Here is a 21192-nt window from a genome sequence, read left to right as displayed (position 1 = left end):
AAGTGTGGTATTGTATTCCCCCAAATATTGTGCATGCTAATAAACTTACCTGGGGTCAGAGACAGAGCAGTCACAATATTAAACATAAAGGATAGGCAGTGGTAGCACACGCCTTTAATCCTAGCATTCCAGAGGCAGAAATCCATGTGTTCAAGGATACAGACAGGCATGGTGACTCATCATGCCTTTAATCCCAGAAAGCAAACCTTTATCCCAGGGAGTGGTGGTAGAAAGCAGAAAGGTATATAAGGTGTGAGGTCCAGAAACTAGAAGCATTTGGATGGTTAAGCATTTGGCCTGGTTAAGCATTTGGCTGGTTAAGCTTTCAGGCTTCTAGCAGCACAGTTCAGCTGAGAGCCATTGGGATGAGGACACACAAGCATCCAGTCTGAGGAAACAAGACCAGCTGAGAAGTTGGTCAGGTGAGGTTAGCTGTGGCTTGTTCTGGTTCTCTGATCTTCCAGTTCACCCCAATATCTGGCTCAGGTTTGATTTTATTAATAAGATTCTCTAAGATTCCTGCTCCAGCTAAGCTTCTAACTTGTGAAAAGGAATTAGAGAAAATCTTAAGTAGCAAAAGAAACCATCAACAACAGAAAGCTGGTGCACATGTAATTAATTGAAAGAGGGGGCCAAGTTCCAGCCCCATCAAGCAGCAGAACTTGACAGCTTTGGCAATGTGCTTCTTCTAGCTTCATAGTCACAAATACAAGAAAGGAATTGAGGACTCTTTCTCTGTGGCTAAGAAAAGCCACTGAGACCAGGTGTATGTCAGGGGTATCCCTGCATGGAGGCCCAGAGGGGCCATTGAGTGAAGGTCAAGCCTGGATTTTGTTGGCAACATCAAGATGCTAGAGATTCTAGAGTCATGGGACACCAGCCGAGAAGAGCTGCAGACCTGATGTAGATCCAGTCCAAGAGAAAGAAGTGTGTTGTGATCAACAAAGCTGGAAGTTGGAGTTTTGGAGAACACTTAGACATCATATATGGAGATGCACAAGCTGGAGTTTGTCCTCCTGGATTTTTGTCTTGTTTTGGTCCAGTATTTCCTCAGTATGTTCCCTTTCTACAGGGGTTAGACTTCAGAGATTTTCTTGAGTCTCAAAAGAGACTTTGAACTTTTAACTGGTGATGAGACTATGACAGACTATGAGACTTTTGAAACTGAACTGAATACAATTTTGCATTATGATGTAACTACAAACCTGGAGGTGGGGCAGAAGTTGGATGTGGTGGTTTGAATGAGAATGGTCCACATAGACTCGTGTATCTGACTGCTTGGGAACCAGCAAGGGGAACTGTTTGGAAGGATTATAAGAATTGGAAGATGTGGCATTGTTGGATTTGTTATGGTCTTGTTGGAGGAAGTGTGTCATTGAGGTTGGACTTTGAGGTGTCAAAAGTGCTGGGTGCCCAGTCTCTCTCTCTCTCTCTCTCTCTCTCTCTCTCTCTCTCTCTCTCTCTCTCTCTCTCTCTCTCTCTCTTCCAAATTCCCACAGAAGAGCTCACTGAGCTTTGACACTCAATGGCTTTTCTTTCTCGTGGTTCCAAAATTTGTCCACAATCCAGGTCTGTCACAGCAGTACATCACTATCCTGGTAGCAATTTCTGACTTAGTTAGCGTTACTATTACTCTGATGAAACACCCATGGCTAAAGTAACTTGAAGAGGAAAGGATTGATTTGGCTTATGCTTTCATATCATTGTTCATTATTGAAATAAATCAGGATAGGAACTCAAAAAAGGGCAGGAACCCAGAGGCAGAAGCTGATGCAGAAGCCATGGAGGTGTGCTGCTAACAGGTTACTGATCATGGCTTGCTCGGCCTTCTTTCTTATAGAATATAGGATCACCAGCCAAGGAATAGCATGACCAACAGTGGGCTGTGCCCTCCCCATCAATAACTAATTAAGAAAATGTCCTACAGCTTGATCTTATGCTTTTCTCAATTGAGGTTACCTCCTTTCAGATAACTCTAGCTTGTGTCAAGTTGACAAAAGACTGGCCAGGGCTATAAATATGGAGATTGGGAAAATAACTCAGGCAGTGACTGTCCCATAAGTGTGAGGACCTGCTTTTCAGTTCTATAATCCAACTAAAAAAGTCTTCTGTCTCCTTCCTTTTACCCATTGCTTGTGAGTACATCTATATTTAATGCTGCTACCACTGCTATCATCACTGACATTGGAGCCTTGTTTCTCTGGGTTTTTCAGTGTAAAGAGTGGCTCTTCAGGAATTCTCTAGGCCTTCTGCACTAGATTGTGAGTGATCGGGCATCCAGGCCCTGAACTGAGTAGCTACTCAGTTCTCAGCCTTTCCAAGGTACAAATAGCCATTGCTGATTATCCAGACTGTGCTGTGTAAGCCAATCTAAATAAATTCTCTTTCAAATATATTGACATGCACAGACACACAGTATTACATGGGCTCTGTTCCTTTAGAATATGTTTTCTAAAGTTCTTAGTTGACCATAGTCTGGCCTGTACACTGAGGAAAGACCTGATGTGCTCTCTCTCTCTCTCTCTCTCTCTCTCTCTCTCTCTCTCTCTCTCTCTCTCTCTCCCTCCCTCCCTCCCTCCCTCCCTCCCACTAAGTCACATAGGTATCTGGAAGGCAAACTGCTTATTCAAACAATTCAGTAACTTATTTTTCTTGATCATTTTTTAAATCTACCATTAAAACACCACATAGAGTAATGTAGAACAAACACATTGGGAAAATTGTAATTTAATTAGAGTTGATAGTCTCAATTAATCAAATAACATTGTGCAAAGGAATTTGACTGGAGTACACTTCCAACAGACTTTCATCCAGAAGACTCTAACTGCTCTGTGTTGTGGTTCTGATTTCAGAGAACTGTTTGGTCACTTTCTATAAGTCCTTTGCATTTTAGAGTGTTAGATACAGGTTTTCTTTTTGTCTGAAAAGAGTCTCAAGGTTCTCTGCACAACCCCCATCTCCTTGCTTTTGTAATAAGATTTAGGGAAAACTGGCACATTTAGGAAGGCAGATTCAATAAGACATCTCTCAACCTATGTTTTAAATATCATGGCTACTGGGAGGTAAGCGGCTGCATCAGAAGATGATCTGTGACTCAGGCAGTACTGAGAAAGAGTCACCTGACAAGAGCGCGGCACTGAGCATCCACAGATGCTGCTCATTCTTGATTGCATGGATTCCTGTAAGAACACAGCTGGAGCATCCTCTTTCTGAGCTCGGAAGGAAAATTAGCAGGCACTCTTCTAAGGTGAAGATTTATTGAAGATTCATCTATTATTTAAGTCATTAGGTTTAATAATCCTTAGTGGATCATAAATCCAAGTGAGATTCAAAAGCTTACCTTGTTTTTATTTTTAAATTAATTAATTAATTAATTAATTAATTTGTTTGTTTGTTTGTTTGTTTATGTGTTTGTGTATAGTAGGGGACATGAACATGCCAAAGAGAACAACTTGGGGAGTTTGGATCTCTCTTTCCACTATGTGCGTAGTGGGCATAGACCTGAGGTCCTCAGTCTTCAAAGCAAGTACCTTAACCCGAGGAGCCATCTCACGATCTCCCAAAGCCCATCTTCTTGATCAGTACACTCAACAGTCTGATATGCCATCTTAACTTCCTGACTGTGAAGGCGTGAACCTGAGCCTCATGACATGCATGCAAGATTACATACTATGGGGCTTGGAAGATGGCTCAGTGGTTAGGAGTGTTTGCTGTTCCTTTCTCAGACCCAAGTTCATATCAAGCATCTCATGATGGTTTATAACTCTAATTCCAGGAGATCTGACACCCCATTCTGGCCTCTGCAAGCACTGGCACACATGACACACACACAAACACACAAACACACAAACTCACGCACATAAAAACTCACACACAAAAATCTCATACACACACACATATCTGTATAAAATAAAAATGAAAATTAAATCTTAACCAAAGGTTTGGTGAGAAGGCTCAGTGGGTAAATGTACATGTTTACCAAATCTGAAGGCCTAAGTTCTGCCACTAGAACCCATGTGTGAAAAGAGAGAACTGACTCGTGAAAGCTGTTCTCTGACCTCCATAAACACATTATGGGGTGTGAACTACTTCCAAAAATAAGTCAATGTGATCATTCAAAAAAATGTTAACGTCTCCATAGTGTGAAAAGATAGCTGTATCTACCATTAAATAATGCAGGTCTTTAGAAAACACTGGGATTAGCACAAGTATCAGATTTCAAGGTAACAAAATGTATTTTATTCATATAAAACAAAACTGTATCATCAATACAGTCCAGAAAATGATGCTAAGTCTATTAAAATGTATTCATAGGCATTTTAATTTACAAATGAGTATCTCATGATAAAATAACAGCTTGCTTAAATTTTGTTGCTGCCCTATAAGAAGTGCTTACACTTTATAAATGAAAACAATGTAATCTGAGATGTTATAAACTTTCCCATTGTCATAGGAGTTCTGAACTCAGAACCGGGGCTCAAGTCATCCTTGCATGGCCTGGTCTATTAAGGTAATGTTCCTCCAGGCTTTGAATAAACAGAAAGACACAAGCCTTGGAGAACAGAACTTGGTGTATACTGAATGACCCCAGCAAGTCAGATGCATTTTCTCAGCCTTAGTGTCCACATCAGCAAATGAAAATTCGAGTCCCATGCTACAAAATTATTAAAGAAATAAGTGAAAAATTTCCTGTATGAAATACAGAAATACTCATTTTAATATACAAGTCACAATAATGGGGCATTGCCATGGGAAAAAAATGTTTCTATATTCACATCCATCAAAGAAGAGGCTGTAGAGTGAAAATGGAGATACATCATTCCTCCTGGCCCAGATAATGTACCATCTTTGTACATTCATGCAGTCAAGAGTGTAGAGGTTTATAAAGATATATTTAAGCATAAGCTTTTGTCCTTAGGGACCTCACACATCATGCTGTGAGAATATACACTATAATCCATGATCTTACCTTTTAGAGAAAACCAATCCTCTAAAGGTCAGGACAAAGTCAGTTGACCCGTCAGAAAAAGGTATCACATTGATGAGCGCCAATGACCTTCCTTGTGTAGGATTATCAGGGACCTCGGACCAAGATGCCCTAGTCTACAACAGATCATTCAGATAAAGAATCTGTATTTGGCCGCTTTGCATTTTGCAACTCTCCCTTGTCTTCAGGAAACCATCGTCAAAACCATTAATATATCTTCCAGTAACTAGAGGACTCTGGTAATAAGTACTCGGTATGTTTGTGGAAAAGGTTTCTGGCAAGGCTGTGAGCAGTCAGCTGTGGACAGCAAATTACACTAGGAAATTAGGGGCCTGTGGCTCGGGATGGTGGCAGCAGGTCAGACCATGAAACATTTTTCAAAAATATAGAAAGACCTGCATTTTAAAAGCTTAGCTACCCAGCTGCACAAAGAGAGGCCAAATTTCCTTTGCTATCCTAGTTATGTATTTCTGGTGCCAACTATCTTACTCTTGGGTATTTAACTTTTGGCTGGGGCAGGATCTCATTTCCCTAATGTACCTTGTAAGTGTATGTGGTCCCTATATGTCTTACCGGGTCTTGCTCTCATCTCTTGGACACATTTCTCATACTAGTCTACAAAATGCCAGGGCCTCACTAGTGATCCAAATGACTAACACATTCTCAAAGATGTTCAAGCCCACTTTCCAATGTGCATTGCTAAATTTCGCCTGTGGCTTTTCAAAGTCTTCCCCTTGTTTGAGCGTTTGCGGTGCCGTCTGGCTCAGATGGGGCTCCTCACCTTATCAAGGACTTATTTTTTTTTTTTACAATATCAATATTTGGTTCTAGTTTAACTCTTTCCCCTCATATTCAGTGGATTATCCACATTTCCATATCTTATTCTACACACTTCTTGCTATGTTTACTCAAAGGCTGCAACTGCAGTTGTTGTCTTGTGATCTGTGCTCAGAAGTAAACCAATGATTCTGTTGTTCTCTGACTACTAACTACCCTCTTCAACCTAACATGCTGGTAGCCTCCAGATGAGTGCCTTGAAAGGACCCCAGGAGCCCTCTCATGCCTGTAGAATGAACCCCCAAAGCTTTAGTCTTGCATATAATCCTTTGCATTCTGGCCTTGCATAAATTTCTACACACTACTCTTTCATGCACCCTGCCACTCTTGCCAGACTCCCTTTGGAAACACAAACCCCAGAAGTCCCTTTCTTCTTGCTGGCTTGTGCAGCACCTTCTGGAACTCCCTTACCACAGTTCCCCATGCTCCAATTCTAACCACAACTCAGCCTCTGCCCTGCACCTACACTCTTCAGGAACACCCTCTTGGTTTTTCAGTTAGAGTTTCAACAATGTCCCTTTCTGCTTCCATCTATCAAAGGTAATTCCATATACATAGCATCTCCTTTGAGAGTTTTGAGGGTACTAACGCAGGGTACTCTTTGTGTACACTAAGCTAATGTGAGTAAGCAGCAAATGCATTCCACAAAGGAAGTGACAAATCAATGCTTATTGAATTAGTGTGGTATAAGACTTGGAGTCACACAGTGCCGCATTGGTCCCACAGCCAGAAAGGCTGCAGTTTCTGAACACTACAGTGCAGTTTCATCTGAGCCCGAGGACAGAAACTCATTTTCATTTGTTACTATTTATGATAAAGTGTTTCCTCACTGAATGTGAGGCCACTTTTCCAGCCTGACAAAGTGGTCCTGTCACTAACACAGGTATAACATGACAGCTGGCCACTGGAAGCAGTAAGAACAAGCACATCTCCTTGAGCAATCATACAGGGGCCGGCCAAATGCCACTGTGATAACATTAGTCTGCAAAATGTCAGGGCCACTAGTATTAATAAGCAACATTCTCAAGCCACTGGCTCTCACGCGGAACCTTAACTTTGGAGATTTATTATTTACAACAGACTGAACTGAACGCTCTAGTGCAAAAACTACAAAGGGCTACAGTACTGGAATAGCAGCAGATACATGCTGCAGTGGTAGAAAAGGTAGAAGAATCCAGCTTTGAATAAACTATTGTTAGTTTCGCACTTCTCTCCCTTCTTACCAGTGGTGGGGAGGTTGTGTGCATGTGACTATGTGCACACTATATTACAAAGCACAGTGTAAAGCACATGAGGGAGCAATAATCTTACAACTGCTTTCTGAGAACGATATAATTAAATGCCAGCACTATTAAATAGATAGTTTTAAAAATTCTTCTCAAGAGGATGGAGAGACGGCTAAAGTGTTAAGAGCACTGCAGAAGACCTGAGCTCCATTTTCAGCACCGCTATAGGGACCTCACAAATGCCCACAACTCCGGATCCAGGGAGTCTGACACCCTGTTATGGCCTTGGATGTCACCTGTATGCACATGGTACACATACAAAGAGGCACACACACATACACATGAATAAGAATGTATTTAAGAACGAAAACAAAACATGTCAGGCTTATGAGATGGTTCAGCAGGCAAAGGAGTTTGCTGCCCAGCCTGACAACCTGAATGCCAACCTCAAGACTCACATGGTGGAAGAATAGAGCAGACTCCCTAAGCTGTCCTCTAGACTCACAAGCATGCTGTGGTATGTGCACTCCCCCCTCACACACTCTCTCTTACGCACACACAAATAGATAGATAGATAGATAGACAGATAGATAGATAGACAGACAGACAGACAGACAGATAGATAGATGACAAAATGGTTTAAAAACAGAAAGAAAATCTTTTTCTGGTATCTAACATAGTGAGACCATTCAAAAATGCATCTTATTTATATTATAATAACAATTATTTCACACTTAAAAAAATTTCATTATTGTGAGTTGAGAAAAATGACTAAATGTCCTTTCTCCATGGGAAAAAAAATGCAGGTGGAAATAACTAAAGATGAATAATTAACAGAAAGAGGAGAGAAGACGGAGAGGAGGGGAGAGGAGGGGAAGGGAGGGAGGAAATTTAAGTTCCTTAAACTGAATGTATTTATGTTCATGAAATATCACATCTTTTTATTTTGCCTTAGGTTTTGAAACTTTATGGTGACCATTTGGTGTTTGAAAACGTTCCAATTTTGGTTAGTATTTATTCTATTGATAAAATATATGATGAGCAGAGATCTCCACGTCTTTATTTTCTGTTTTACTAAGAGAAAGGCATGTGTCAGATCAGCAGCAATGATGCTGGAAAATTTATGGAATAATTAATTGGTCCAAGACAGAAAAAGTTCACTACTTGTTAGAAATAATAACAATAATAATAACAACCTGCATCTTAGCAGGCCTGTAATTCAGCAAAATTTCTATTTGTAACATGTGGAGTCTTCCTCCTTTTCCCCAGTTTCAATTTTTCTGAAATTGGAATGAATGTTTTAATTCAAAGAAACCAGAACCCAGCTAATCTCCAGGCAGAGAGGCAAGTTGTGACATGGTTGTTTCAGGCTACAGTTTGAACCAGTGTGGACTTTGGACATTTGCCAGGGGATCTTTGATTCCTCCACTGGCTTCTTTACCTTAGTTCTGCATTTCACAATTGAAACTTTTCCTTCAAGTTAAATCTGAAAGTATCCACAATTGGATCCTGTTTATGAAGAAGAGACAGAAAGGGTGCCTGGAACATAAATTTGCTGTACATGATGCAAATTTCCATGGAGAAAGAAAACAACTAACTTTCTCATGAAATATCAACCAAATGTTTTAAAAGGAACCAAGAAAGAAGATACATCCACACAGATATATCTTTCCATTTGAGGATAGTCAAAATAAACAAAACAAACAACAACAACAAAAACTGTCCATTAGATGCCAAGCAGAGTAGTTAAAGGAAGAAAAATGGTCAGACATCTCAGGATGAATCATAGCAAATAAAGCTAGGCAAGGGAAATAATCCTTCTGTTCTAGAATAAGGATTATTGTTGGAGTGCTAAACTATCAAGGCTTTCCAATATCTTTTGAAATTGTCTTATAATCCTTTGCATCAGACTAAGTTGAAATGCATGTGAAAGGCAGGGATATGGGGTGAACTCTCCAAATAATAACTCTGCATTTTTGAAATATTATAATGAATACATTTTTTAATCACAAAAGTGCTAAAAAGGTATCAATGGAAATAAGCTTTTTGGAGTTTACCATTGCTCACGCAGTGGTAAAGGCATTTGCCAACAAGCCTGGAAACATGGGTTTGCTAGTGACAATCCATGGGTAGAAGGAGAGAGTCAACTGCTGCAAGTTGTTCTCTGATCTCTATGAGTTCCACACACGCACAGGCATATGTGCACGTACACACACACACACACACACACACACACACACACACACACACACAATATAAAAAAATTAAATGCACTATAGAAACATTACCTCCTGTGCTAGAGAAGTGATAACCAAAAATAGTCCTGAGGAATGTTAGAAAGTTTACAATTAACTTTCTGCCATGGCATGAATGCATCTTCACTTTTTTTTTCTCCTAAAGATGTGTACATTACTTCCTTTATAAATTGTCTTTTGCTGGGCAGTGGTCGTGCATGTCTTTAATCCCAGCACGCAGGAGGCAGAGGCAGGCGGATCTCTGTGAGTTCCAGGCCAGCCTGGACTACAGAGTGAGTTCTAGGAAAGGCACAAAGCTACACAGAGAAACCCTGTCTCGAAAAAAACCAAAATAGATAGATAGATAGATAGATAGATAGATAGATAGATAGATAGATAGAAAGATAGATAGATAGATAGATAGATAGATAGATAGATAGATAGATAGATAGATAAATTTACTTTCTATCCACAGAACAGTTATTAAATTGATATGTTTCTTGAAATCAGTAAACAAAGGTAGTATGGAAATGCAAAGGGCTTTAACTCTGTAATCACATATGATAATGTTGGGACTCAAAAAACAATAGCCCCAAGCCTGGTTCCCTGTATGCTGATTATTTTAAAAGATTTTAGAGACTAGCAGTTGCTAGAAGCAGCTTTTGTCTGGCACCTCTTATCTGCCTTAAAAGAGCATGGCATACCTTCCACCTCTCTCTGCAGTTTCCTAACTGTTGCCAGAAAGATGTAAGCATGGGATCATGTTTGGATGGACTCTGTCACAAGGTATTGTTTTTCTTTCAGGTTCCTTCAGATTCCAGAGGAAAAGCTGATTTCTGGTCATCAATTACTGCTCTGGATTGCCTGTGCTTAACACCCTCCTTCCTGTTGTGAAGAGGGTATTTAAGCTTTCACCATCTGGACCTCCCCTGAGGTCTCATTTTTTGTGGCTCCCAAGCTATGCACATCAAATATAGTAGTGGATTTTTTTTTCTCCTTTAAATTCTCTACTGTTTGTTTCAGCAAGCTGAATTGTTGAATCAACAGAGAGAAAGCCTGAACTTTCCTACAATGCAACAATTTGGTCCCTTCCTCTTTTTTCTTTTATCTAAACCCAGCCACTCAGCACATCTTTCCCTGTGTTCTTAACTTGCAGTTTTCAGCATTATAAATGCTTGTGTTCCCCTCTCCCCCGTGGGATTAAATCAAGCAAAAAAGGAAAGCTTTTTCAGGCTTATCTCAAAAAAGTTGAACTTGGGAAAATGCCAGGTAAATCAAAGGGGCAGAACTGAGGACAGAGTTAGCTGTAAAGATTCAATTTATCAGTATAAACGATGAAAGAAAAGGGCCGAGATGCTGACAAAGTGTCCTGAATAGAGAACTATATATTGTCTAAAACATATACTTATATTTTCAGTTTACATTAGTCTATGAGTTTGGGAACCTTTACTCTGAACAGACTTATAGCCTTTTAAGTTTTACAAGGCTGACAGTGATGCAAATAATTTTGTCCATAAAAATGCAGATCACATATACGTGATGGAAGGCAGCTGATGATTGCCCTGTGGACAAGACCAGCTCTGCATCTATTAAGTAATGGGATTCTAATTGACTTTCTGTTGGTGCCAAGGAATTCAGACAATATGTTATTAATTACTGTATTAGTTATATGTTAACACATAATTAATTAATATATTAATCAATACACATATTACAATATTATTAATGTAATATTATTAATAATACTAAGGAATTAATATGTCTTATAGCCACATATTAATTCTGCTTCACGAATTCTCCACTGAATTGGTCATCCTATACTAACTCTCTCATAGTGATGTAAACAAGACTTCTAATATATTTTCAATTTATATTTGCGTGAATTAAAATTATAACCTTTAAAAATAATTATCTTTTAACTGATTAAAAAACCCTAAAGCTAGGAATTTTTCTGTCAAGGATATTTTCTTTACAGTACAATCCAAGAACCTGAGTGGGGAAGAAGTGGAATAAAGGTATTTTAAATTTTTCCTAAATATCCTTCAGTTACTAATTGAATTAAGTACTGTACCTATGATGACTCACAATGATTTGGTAGCACTCTGCACCTGGGAATTGTTGACCACAATACAACTAGTAATAGCTTAACTTCTGGGATATTTTGCTCGCATCCAGGAGGGATGTTGGTCCTGGGGCCCCAGCGGGGTCGAACAAGTCTAGTCTTAAGAACATTGAAAGCTAGAGAGGGGGTACACATGATGACAGAGCTCCGCAGAGCTTTCTGACACCCTCTGGCATGTGCACAGGTCTTTTTCTGAATTGCTCGGTATCAACACAAAGCTAACTGGAATGAAGGTGCACTGTGACTTAAAAGACTCCCTTTCTTTGGCAATGCCTGTGGCTCCCAAGAGGAAGTGGTTTCCCAAGAGCCTTCCTGCCCTGTGGAGATAGGGTCTCTAAACCTCCCAGACTATTCAGTAGCCACAATAACTTTTGGGTGAATTGTTTTTATATCAAGCAGCTATTGAAAGAATAAATATCTAATTGATTCCTTTCTCTCTTTAAAAGAAGTCTCAAAAATTAAAAGCTAACATAATTTGTTTTTTTTTTTAAATCTGGAGTAATGCTATCAAAACACTTGTGATGCTTGTTAAAAATGATAAGGAAGACTTTATTCAAGAGACAAAACTGCAATGGGTGTTCTGAAATAGTGGAGAGAGATTGGCATGATTAAAAACAAAAGAATGAATGGATATTTATTAAACTCTCTCTCTCTCTCTCTCTCTCTCTCTCTCTCTCTCTCTCTCTCTCTCTCTCTCTGTGTGTGTGTGTGTGTGTGTGTGTGTGTGTGTATGTGTGTATGTGTGTGTCTGTATCTGTGTCTGTGTGTCTGTGTGTGTGTGAGCATGTACATGCACAAAAAGGAGACAGATGAGTCGAAAATGACTAAGAGAAACTCCAGGAAAAAGAGGCAATTTGCCTAAACTGACTTAACAGGATTCTTATGAAAGACAAACCAGGATGATAAAATATTGAAGACAGTGAATGAGAAATTTGGTCAGATATGAAGTATAGTGGTTAATTGCAAAGCTGACCCAGCAGGATTCCTACTAAAACTGGAGTTTTAATCAGACCCAGGAGAGAGTCCAATGCCTACTTGAGAAAATAGTTCAGAGAAATTTGACTGAAGTTTGGTCAAGCAGTGAGTTTTTTGTTAATATAATTTTATTAAATTTTTGAGATTTTCGTAGATTTGTATAATGTATTTTGATTATAATCATCCCTACTTTCCCATAACTCTTCCGAGATCCACCTCCACTCTCTGTCCTCTTCCTAACTTCACATCATTTAAAAAGATGACCCACTGAGTTCAGTTTGTGCCATCCATATACGGGTGTGGGGCTACCCACTCACAATGGTTGATCAACCAGGGACCACACTATAAGAAAACTAACTTCCCCTCCCCCAGAGGCTATCACATTTCAATAGCTCCTCAGCTAGGGAGTAGGAGCCCACAAGCTTCTCCCAACTCCATGCTGGAATATTGACTGCTTGATCTTGTGTAGGCCACTACAGCTGCAGTGAATGCATAAGTTCAACACTCTTGTCATGTCCAGAACAAACATTTTCGCTGCTCCTTCCAGACCTCTGGCTCTTACAATCTTTCTGACCACTTTCCCTTGATGTACTGACCCCTGGAGGCAGGGGTATGTATAGCTGCCCCATTTCTGACTGAACAGTCCACAGACATTTATTCTAGCTGTCAGATTTTTATTCAATACTGTTAGTAGTACTTTCTCTAAGGATAGATTTATTATCCACATGTGCTTGTCCAATTATATAGTAATTAGGACTTGTATTAGCAGGCACTGTGTGAAGTAGTTAGTGTAGCCAAAAATTATATTTTAATTTTGTTTAATTTTAAGCAACTTAAATAGCTCATATGTTGAATGGCTATCTGATGAAGCCAGCAGTATGCAAAGATCAACTCTTCATAACATTGGTTCTTAATTAAATAGCCCACAACAGAAGCATTTCAAGAAGCAGAAAAAAAGTATCTAGAACCCTACAGCATGTTCTTCTGTACCTAAGATGCTTTGACTTAAAAACAAACTCCATTTCTTCAGAGATCGCAAATGACAGAGAGGCTCCATTTGAAATTCCAAAGTGTTTTAGTTTCAGCTGGTGAGAACTGGCAGTGGGGAGCAAATCATTACCTACACAATATCAGGTAAGTTGGCAAGTCCCCAACCATCCAGGAAATGTGTATTAGACTTTATACATAATGGTAATAAATTATTCCATTTAGCACAACTTGGAAGAAATCAAACTTGTCAACGAGTGATTTCTTGTGTGTGTGTGTGTGTGTGTGTGTGTGTGTGTGTGTGTGTGTGTGTGTGTGTATGTGGAGAGAGAGAAAAAAATAAGAGACATGAAACCATCCAAAGAGATGGATCAAACCTCATTCTCAATAAAAGTCACATTTTACCCATGTCCACTTCAGAGCTAGACCAGTCATTAAATGGTCTCAAAGTTCCCATTAATGTTTTAAGAAATCTCTACAGTTTCTTCCTCATACATTGGTCATGGATTGTTTCACAACTGTGGATATTCACACTAGAAATACCTTGTCAGACACATCATTTTGTACTTAGGAAGCAGTCATTTATACTGAACAATGTCCTGAGAATGAAAGGTATTTCATGAGCTAAAGAAACACTCATCTGTGGATATAATAGCTCAGATTTCATTCATTGAAACAATTAACTCAATAAATACTTGCCTCATTCAAGTCAGGTCTTGTTCAAAGTTGTGTGATACTTTCCTTCATGTAATAGGTCTACATTGCTCAATGTAATATTCAGCTTTTCAAATTAAGCTTTTATCAAACTAAATTTTCTCTTTTTCCTTTATAAAAATCTTGTTTATGCCATAAAGTTATGCAAAGTTGGATCTCTGTCTCTGTCTCTCTCTCTGAAAAAAAAATCTAATACCCAGAAATAAGGTTACTTATAATTATTTTACAGAAGAAGGAATTGTAGCCTGCCTCATTTTTCATCCATATACAGGCTACAGTGCCCCATGAGTATGTTCTGATGACCTGGGGAAATGAAGGGGAAATCACTGAGAACTCATTGACTACATAAAGAGAAAATGGAATCCCAGGACTCAGGAACCAGAGGCAGATAGACCTTTGAGTTTGAGGCCAGCCTGGTCTACAGAGAGAGTTCCAAGACAGCAAGGGCTGTTAAACAGAAAAAGCCTGTCTCAATAACAACAAAACATGATTCCTAATAATATTCTGCTATACTCAGAGATCTGGGCCTAGCTCATTTGTCATCATAGAGGCTTCCTCTGGCTGCTGATAAGAGCAGATGCAGAGACCCACAGACAGACATTAGGTGGAGCTAGAGAAACCCTGCAAGAGAGGAGGAAGGACTGTAGGAGCCACAAGAACATGGCTCATAGAATCAGCTAAGCAGGGCTCATAGGGCCTCAGAGAGACTGAAGCACAATCATTGGAACCTGCATAGGTCGGCACTAGGTCCTATCTATCTATCTATCTATCTATCTATCTATCTATCTATCTATCTATCTATATTATATATATAATATATATATATATATTATATATATACTGCAGTTGTTTAGCATGGGGCTTTTGTGGACCTCCTAACGGTGGGAGTGGGGGTGTCTCTGACTCTTTTGCCTGCTTTTGGGACCCCTTTCTTCCTACTGCATTGCCTTATCCAGTCCTGGTGAGGGTTTTGTCTAATTTTATTGCATCTTCTTATGCTGTGTTTAATTGATATCTCTGGGAGACCTGCTCTTAAGGGAAAGTAGGAGAAGCAGATCTGAGGGAGGGGAGATGGGAAGTGTAAGGAGAGGAGGGATGGGAGGCTGCAGTCAGGATGTATTGTACGAAAGAAGAATAAATGTAAAAAAAAAAAGAAAAAAAGGAAGTCTTGCAGAAACCTTCATAACCATTTAAGGTCAGTTTTAGACTAGTCTTGATGACATAACTTCTTGCAGAGATGCCAATACATCATTGTAATGTAATGGTATCCACTAGAGGAGAGCTGTGGATAGGACAACTGGTACACAGAAAAGAATCCAGGTGAAACTGTACCACGTTATAGTTAGAGAGGGTTTCCTTTCTCTTCTTGGATTTTCTGTCCGTCCCCCGCCCCCCCCCCCCCCCCCCCGTGCTCTTAGCCTCAGCTATTGTGTTTTGTCTGCTTCTTTAGTTCTATCCTGGGTCATTAGTTAGTGATCCCACATTATAGTTTGAGGACAGCATACACTTTCTGGAGGCGAAGCCCCTAGATGTATTTCACTCTAGTCTCTACTGAGGCCACACAAAGCTATTTTCTTGTCTGGCTAACAAGCATAGCATTTTCAAGATTGGATTCAGTAAGGCAGTTTTGGCTAATGAGATTCTGACAATAAGTAAACAAGGAGGAACTTTTAAATTAACTTTAAATTTATGAGGCTGCAATCTTCCTATGTCAAAAATACCAAGTATCAAGAACGTCATATGCTTCAACCTGCTACACACTGAATATTACTGTGTGTCAACATGAGGACAAGCTGGCTAATATGCTATTTTGCTACCTTATAGAGTTGTTATGTTTGAAAGATGCATTCAAACTCAGGAATCAGGACTAAATTCTTTATTATCATTCCTCTAAGAAGTCTGTTCTCCATCAGGTGCGCAGGAAGTATGGGAGACAGAAAGAACCATGACTGATGCAGGAAAACAACCTTGGTTAAGTGATTCTTGGGCTTTGGTTTTGGTTTTTTAAGACAATTTCTTTTTAATTCTTCTTTTGTAAAAGATTATCTCTTTCATTTTTTGAGAATATAATTATACTATTTCTTCCTACTCTCTCCTCCTTCCAAACCCTCCCTTACACCCCCTTGCTCTCTTTCAAACTCATAGCCTCTTTTTTCATTCATTGCTGTTCTGTATACACACACACACACACACACACACACACACACACACACACACACACACATATATATATGCATATACACATATATTCTGAAAGCACTCATGGCTCACAGTGGTTTTACCCTTGGGAAACTTGTATGCATTACTTTTCAATATTCCTGTTCAGGACTAGAGACTATGGCAAGAGTGAATTAAGAACTTAAAGGTAATTTTATTATAAACTTATAATTTATTATGAAACTCCCTGACATTTGCTAGGGTTATATGAATGGTACCTGAACACATCTGCCTGGTGACTGTTTATGAATCTGTCACAGGGGGGTTTCTAACAGAAATGTTAATTTCTTTGTCCTGCTCATTGCCATGAGTGACTGAAAGGGTAAGCTATTATTTGCAGTACTAAGTGTTGGCAACCAAGTAAAACATAAGCCGATAGAAAAAGGTTCATTGAAGGATTCTGATTTCATTTCACTCTCATTCAGAGCAGCCTTTATAATACAGTAACAGCTTTAAGGAAGTATGTGGAAATATGTGTCAGGGAAGTCAGCCAATGTGAAAGTTTGTTAGGAAGGGGGTGGGTGGGAAAGCTGAGATTTATTATATTTCTCTACCAGGTACTTAATATAGTATTTTCTTATTTTAAGCTATCATGAGAGGAATGGATTTAATTATTTCCTTCTGAATTGAATCCAAGTTTAACAGTCCACACTGACAGGAAATTGTCCTTTATTAAGCTACTCTCATAACAGCTTAAAACTTTTCCCATCATCGACAGAAGAACGGGGGGAGGGGAGCAGTTTATGCTGTGAATATCCAGTGTCTGCCTTCTCCTGTATACTTAGGACACATCACTTTCTCTCAATTTAGCCTCTGGGAGATTTCCGTAAGAGCCATGGCCAAATGCAGGGGTGTGTGTGTGTGTGTGTGTGTGTGTGTGTGTGTGTGTGTGTGTGTGTGTGTGATTTTCAGGTTTAAATTTGTGTGTGTCCATGTACACACATACATGTGTGCATACATGTGTATGGAGGCCAGAGGGCAACATTTTGTTTTTATGACTCTCCATCTTATTTTTTGAAACCGATTCTTTCCCACAACCTGGAGATTACACATTAGGTTGGACTGGCTAGCCAGTAAGCTCCAAGGATCCCCTGTCTCTGCTCCCCTAGTGCTAGGATTACTACTGTGCAGCACTTCTCCTGGGATTGTACATGGGTGCAGCGGCTTCTTCAGAGCCTAAGTTCTTTTTTAAAAAATTCTGGGCATGTTATCAAAAATCAAAAGCTACTTGTATTGCAGGAAATTCAGAAAATATTTTAATGGTCATTAATGTGCCAGAACATATCATACAGATGACATTTATATATAAGTAAATCAGAACAAAAATCAATTATTCTGCTGGTTTACCCTTAAAACACACACACAGACACAGACACAGACATACACACACACACACACACACACACACACACACACACACAGAATTGACTCCCACAGAGAAGGACTGTCTGATGGGCATCACGTCGCCATGAGCATCATACATTTTATACTGTAACAGATCTATATTTACATGCAATTGTATAAGACCAGTAAGAAAATGATGTTAGTTAAAGCTCAGCTGGATACAAGTGTAAGGCAGGCAACCCCAGCAGAGGCTGCATTCTGCTGCATGCTATCCCCTTCAGCACTGCTCTTAGAGTCTATTTGGGTGGCTGGGACCCAGACTACTCACGGAGGAAAATTCCAGAAATGTGAAATTTTCAAATTGCAGAGAAAATATGCGATAAAATAAATTCCCTGACCTTCTTTCCTGCCTCCCAGGAGCCAGCTGATTCAAGAAATTCTGCTGGAATAATAATATAATGAACAGCTATCAATGACACATTTAGAAATTCACCGTATATGTTGAAATCAAGCATGATGGTGCCCCCAGAAGTATTGCTTTTCCTGGGGATTGCTCTGGTTATCTTTGGTCCTTTGTGCTTCCGTGTAAATAATAAGACCGTATACACTGATGACCATTTTCATAATATTGCTTCTTCTGATCCATAAGCATGGGTAATCTTTCCACCATCTAGTGTCTTTTTATATCTTTTTCTACATTACTAATTCTCATAAAAAGCCTATATATACAAAGATGGAGGTAAATTATTGTGTAGATTAAGAATTTAAAACCTAGTAAGTTTAGGGGAGCTACGTAATTGTTGGAAGTTTTCATATCCTTTGCTGTTTCACTGTGTCCCCATTGTATGGAATTTAAGGTCAGCATACACTTCTGTTCATTTAATGCAGGAATTACATGGATACAAGATTAACTCTGCTAAATTCTTCCCACCCCAACACATGCATAACTGTGTGTGATATGTCATCTTACTTCCTGATGAAGTATCTCTCTTGTTTAGAGGAATACTCACTATTTTTAACATATTGATCTTACCTGTGTTGAATAATATATGATGGTCATTAAACATAAAATATATTAATTCAGATATTAGCCTCTATTTATTTAGGTAAGGTTAGTTTGTCACAACGATTATATTTTTAACTAAACAAGAACTGGGTAAAATATCCACAGAGTAACAAAACTGGAACTTTTTTTGTGAAGCCATATTAAGACAGGGTCTAATGTAACCCAGGCTAGTCTCAAACTAGGTATGCAGCCAAGGATAAACTTGGAACCCTGGTTTCCTATCCTCTTTTCCAACTTCTGGGCCTATAGGCTTGTGTCAGCATCCCCAGTTTTATATGTTCTGGGGGCTCAGACTTAGGGCATCTTGTATGTTAAATAAACAGTCTACCAAGGGAACGATATCACAAACTAGACATAATGGTAGTGATTTTCTTTCCCACATTCCTTTGCTCCCATCAGTCAATTTCCCTCAGTACAACCAATTAACATCCTCTTATATATGCTAATACAGTGGGTGCATTATCATTCTTACAGTAAGTAAGATAATAATAATGAAATAAATGTTCAATTATTTTCATCTGGTAATATACAGTGGAGGCTATTTTCTATTAACAAAGAATGTCTTTCTTTTTCTATTGGCTTCCAGTATTTCACTGATATAGATGTGTGTCATTTATTTAATTAGTCTCCTACCAATAGGAACTTAGATCATGCAATCTTTTACTGTTACAAATAATGCTGTAGTGAGTAATTTCAGGAAATACATCAATTCACAGGTATGCAATTATCTCCACAGGATACATTCCTAGAAGTTAAATTACTAGGTCAAAAGACACAAGTACTTGTAATTTTCAGAAATACTGCCAAATTGCCTCCACAGAGGTGATGTCATTATAAACCATAGGAAACACTCAAAAGAAATAAAGAAGATTTATACAAAAGAAAAGGAGAAATGCTGCTGAGGAACAGACAGAAAAAGAAGTAGATTTTGCCCACCAATAACACCTTATTGGTGTTCTTGCCAAAATAACAACAGTTCAGATTATTAAACAGTATTGGGCTATAAACAGAAAGGACAGACTGGCAGGACAAGTGGTCCATTTCCATCAAAAAATATACAGGAATTACTGGCTGGAGAAGAGAGAAAGATGATTTTAAAGAGATCCCAGAGACAGCGACAAAGCTTAATGTCCAGACTTTATTTGGAAACTTTTTGAAACAAACTCTAAAAATCATTAGTGGTGATTATGAGAAAGTTGAAGACTAGAAAATATGAAAAGTGATATTTATACTTTGAGATCAGAATATTCAACACTATGAAGATGTCAATTCTCCCTATAGTTTGATAGATAACATAATTTCAATAAAATAGCAACAAATTACGGAAGTTAATTCTGAAATTCATAAAAGCTAACTAAAATGTAAGCATAAGAAAAATATTCTGAAGAAAAATAATGACCAGAAAATAAAAGGCACTAGGAAGTTATAATTAAAACAAAATGGCTTAAAATACAACATTAATACATGTCAGAAGTTAGGATTTAAAATTAGTGGGTTAAGATAGATCATCTAGTTAGTGATAACTGATATTTAGATAACATGGTATCTGGCTGGAGTATGATTAAGTTGTCAGAATGTTTTCCTAGCATACAAGATGCCCTAGGTTTGTGACCCTGGAACCACATAAAATTGGGCATAGTTACGTTAACCTGTAGTCCAAAAAGTTGTGAAGTAGAGGAGAGAAGGCCAAGGGTTCAAAGTTATCCTCAGCTATATGGCTAGTTTGAGACTACCCTGGACTATGTAAGACCCTATTTTAAAACAAACAAACAAACACAACCTCAAAAAAGGTAACAGGGTGAGTATGTATGTAAAAAGTTTAAGATAATGTATGCTTTTCATCACAATCAAAATAAATTCTAGACATATAAGATTTTAACAGCAAATGAATAAATAGTCTAGGGAAACATCATGGGAATGTCTTAAAAGATGCATGATAACTGTTTCATGAGTTGGTATTGTGGTAGCTTGAATGTAATTGGCTCCCATAAGCTCATAGGGAATGGCACTATTTAGAGGTGTGGCCTTGTTAGAGTAGGTATGGCCTTGTTGGAGGAAGTGTGTCACTGTGGGGGTGGACTTTGAGTTCTCATATATGCTCAAGCTACATTCAGTGTCTCAGTGCACTTCCTGTTGCCTGCAAGATGTACAATTCTCAGCTCCTTCCCCAGCACTATGTCTGCCTGCATGCTGCCATGTCTTGCCATAATCATAACGGACTAAACCTCTGAAACTGTAAGCTACCTGGTTAAATGTTTTCCTTTAAAAGAGTTGCCATGGTCATGTGTTTCTTCACAACAATAGAAACCTTAAGACAGATATATTTTCATTTACACATGCATATGTATGTAAAACATGTCTATTGTATATACATACAAATGCACATTCAGTATTGAAATAGAGGTCTAACCATAATCAAGATCTTAAAAGCATTAAAGAAAAGATTAATGAGTATGACTGAGCTATAATAAAAACATTTACAT

At 38.7% G+C, this 21192-nt stretch overlaps 1 protein-coding gene across 7 annotated transcripts in view; it reads right to left on the bottom strand.

Moving 5' to 3' along the window:
- Serpini1 (serpin family I member 1) overlaps positions 1–21192 on the bottom strand; it is an 81636-nt gene that overhangs the window by 28130 nt on the left and 32314 nt on the right. The window contains exon 2 of one of the 7 annotated variants that reach the window (XM_052730138.1): positions 4970–5103. The exons of the other annotated variants lie outside the window; for them this stretch is intronic. The gene's annotated coding sequence lies outside the window, so the exon portion shown is untranslated. The remainder of the gene's footprint in view (positions 1–4969; positions 5104–21192) is intronic. 7 annotated transcript variants of the gene reach the window in all.

Source organism: Peromyscus californicus, unplaced genomic scaffold, assembly GCF_007827085.1.
Source record: "Peromyscus californicus insignis strain IS unplaced genomic scaffold, ASM782708v3 Scaffold_9__1_contigs__length_137607984, whole genome shotgun sequence".
NCBI lineage: Eukaryota > Metazoa > Chordata > Mammalia > Rodentia > Cricetidae > Peromyscus > Peromyscus californicus.
This window is presented reverse-complemented; position numbering and strand designations above follow the sequence as displayed.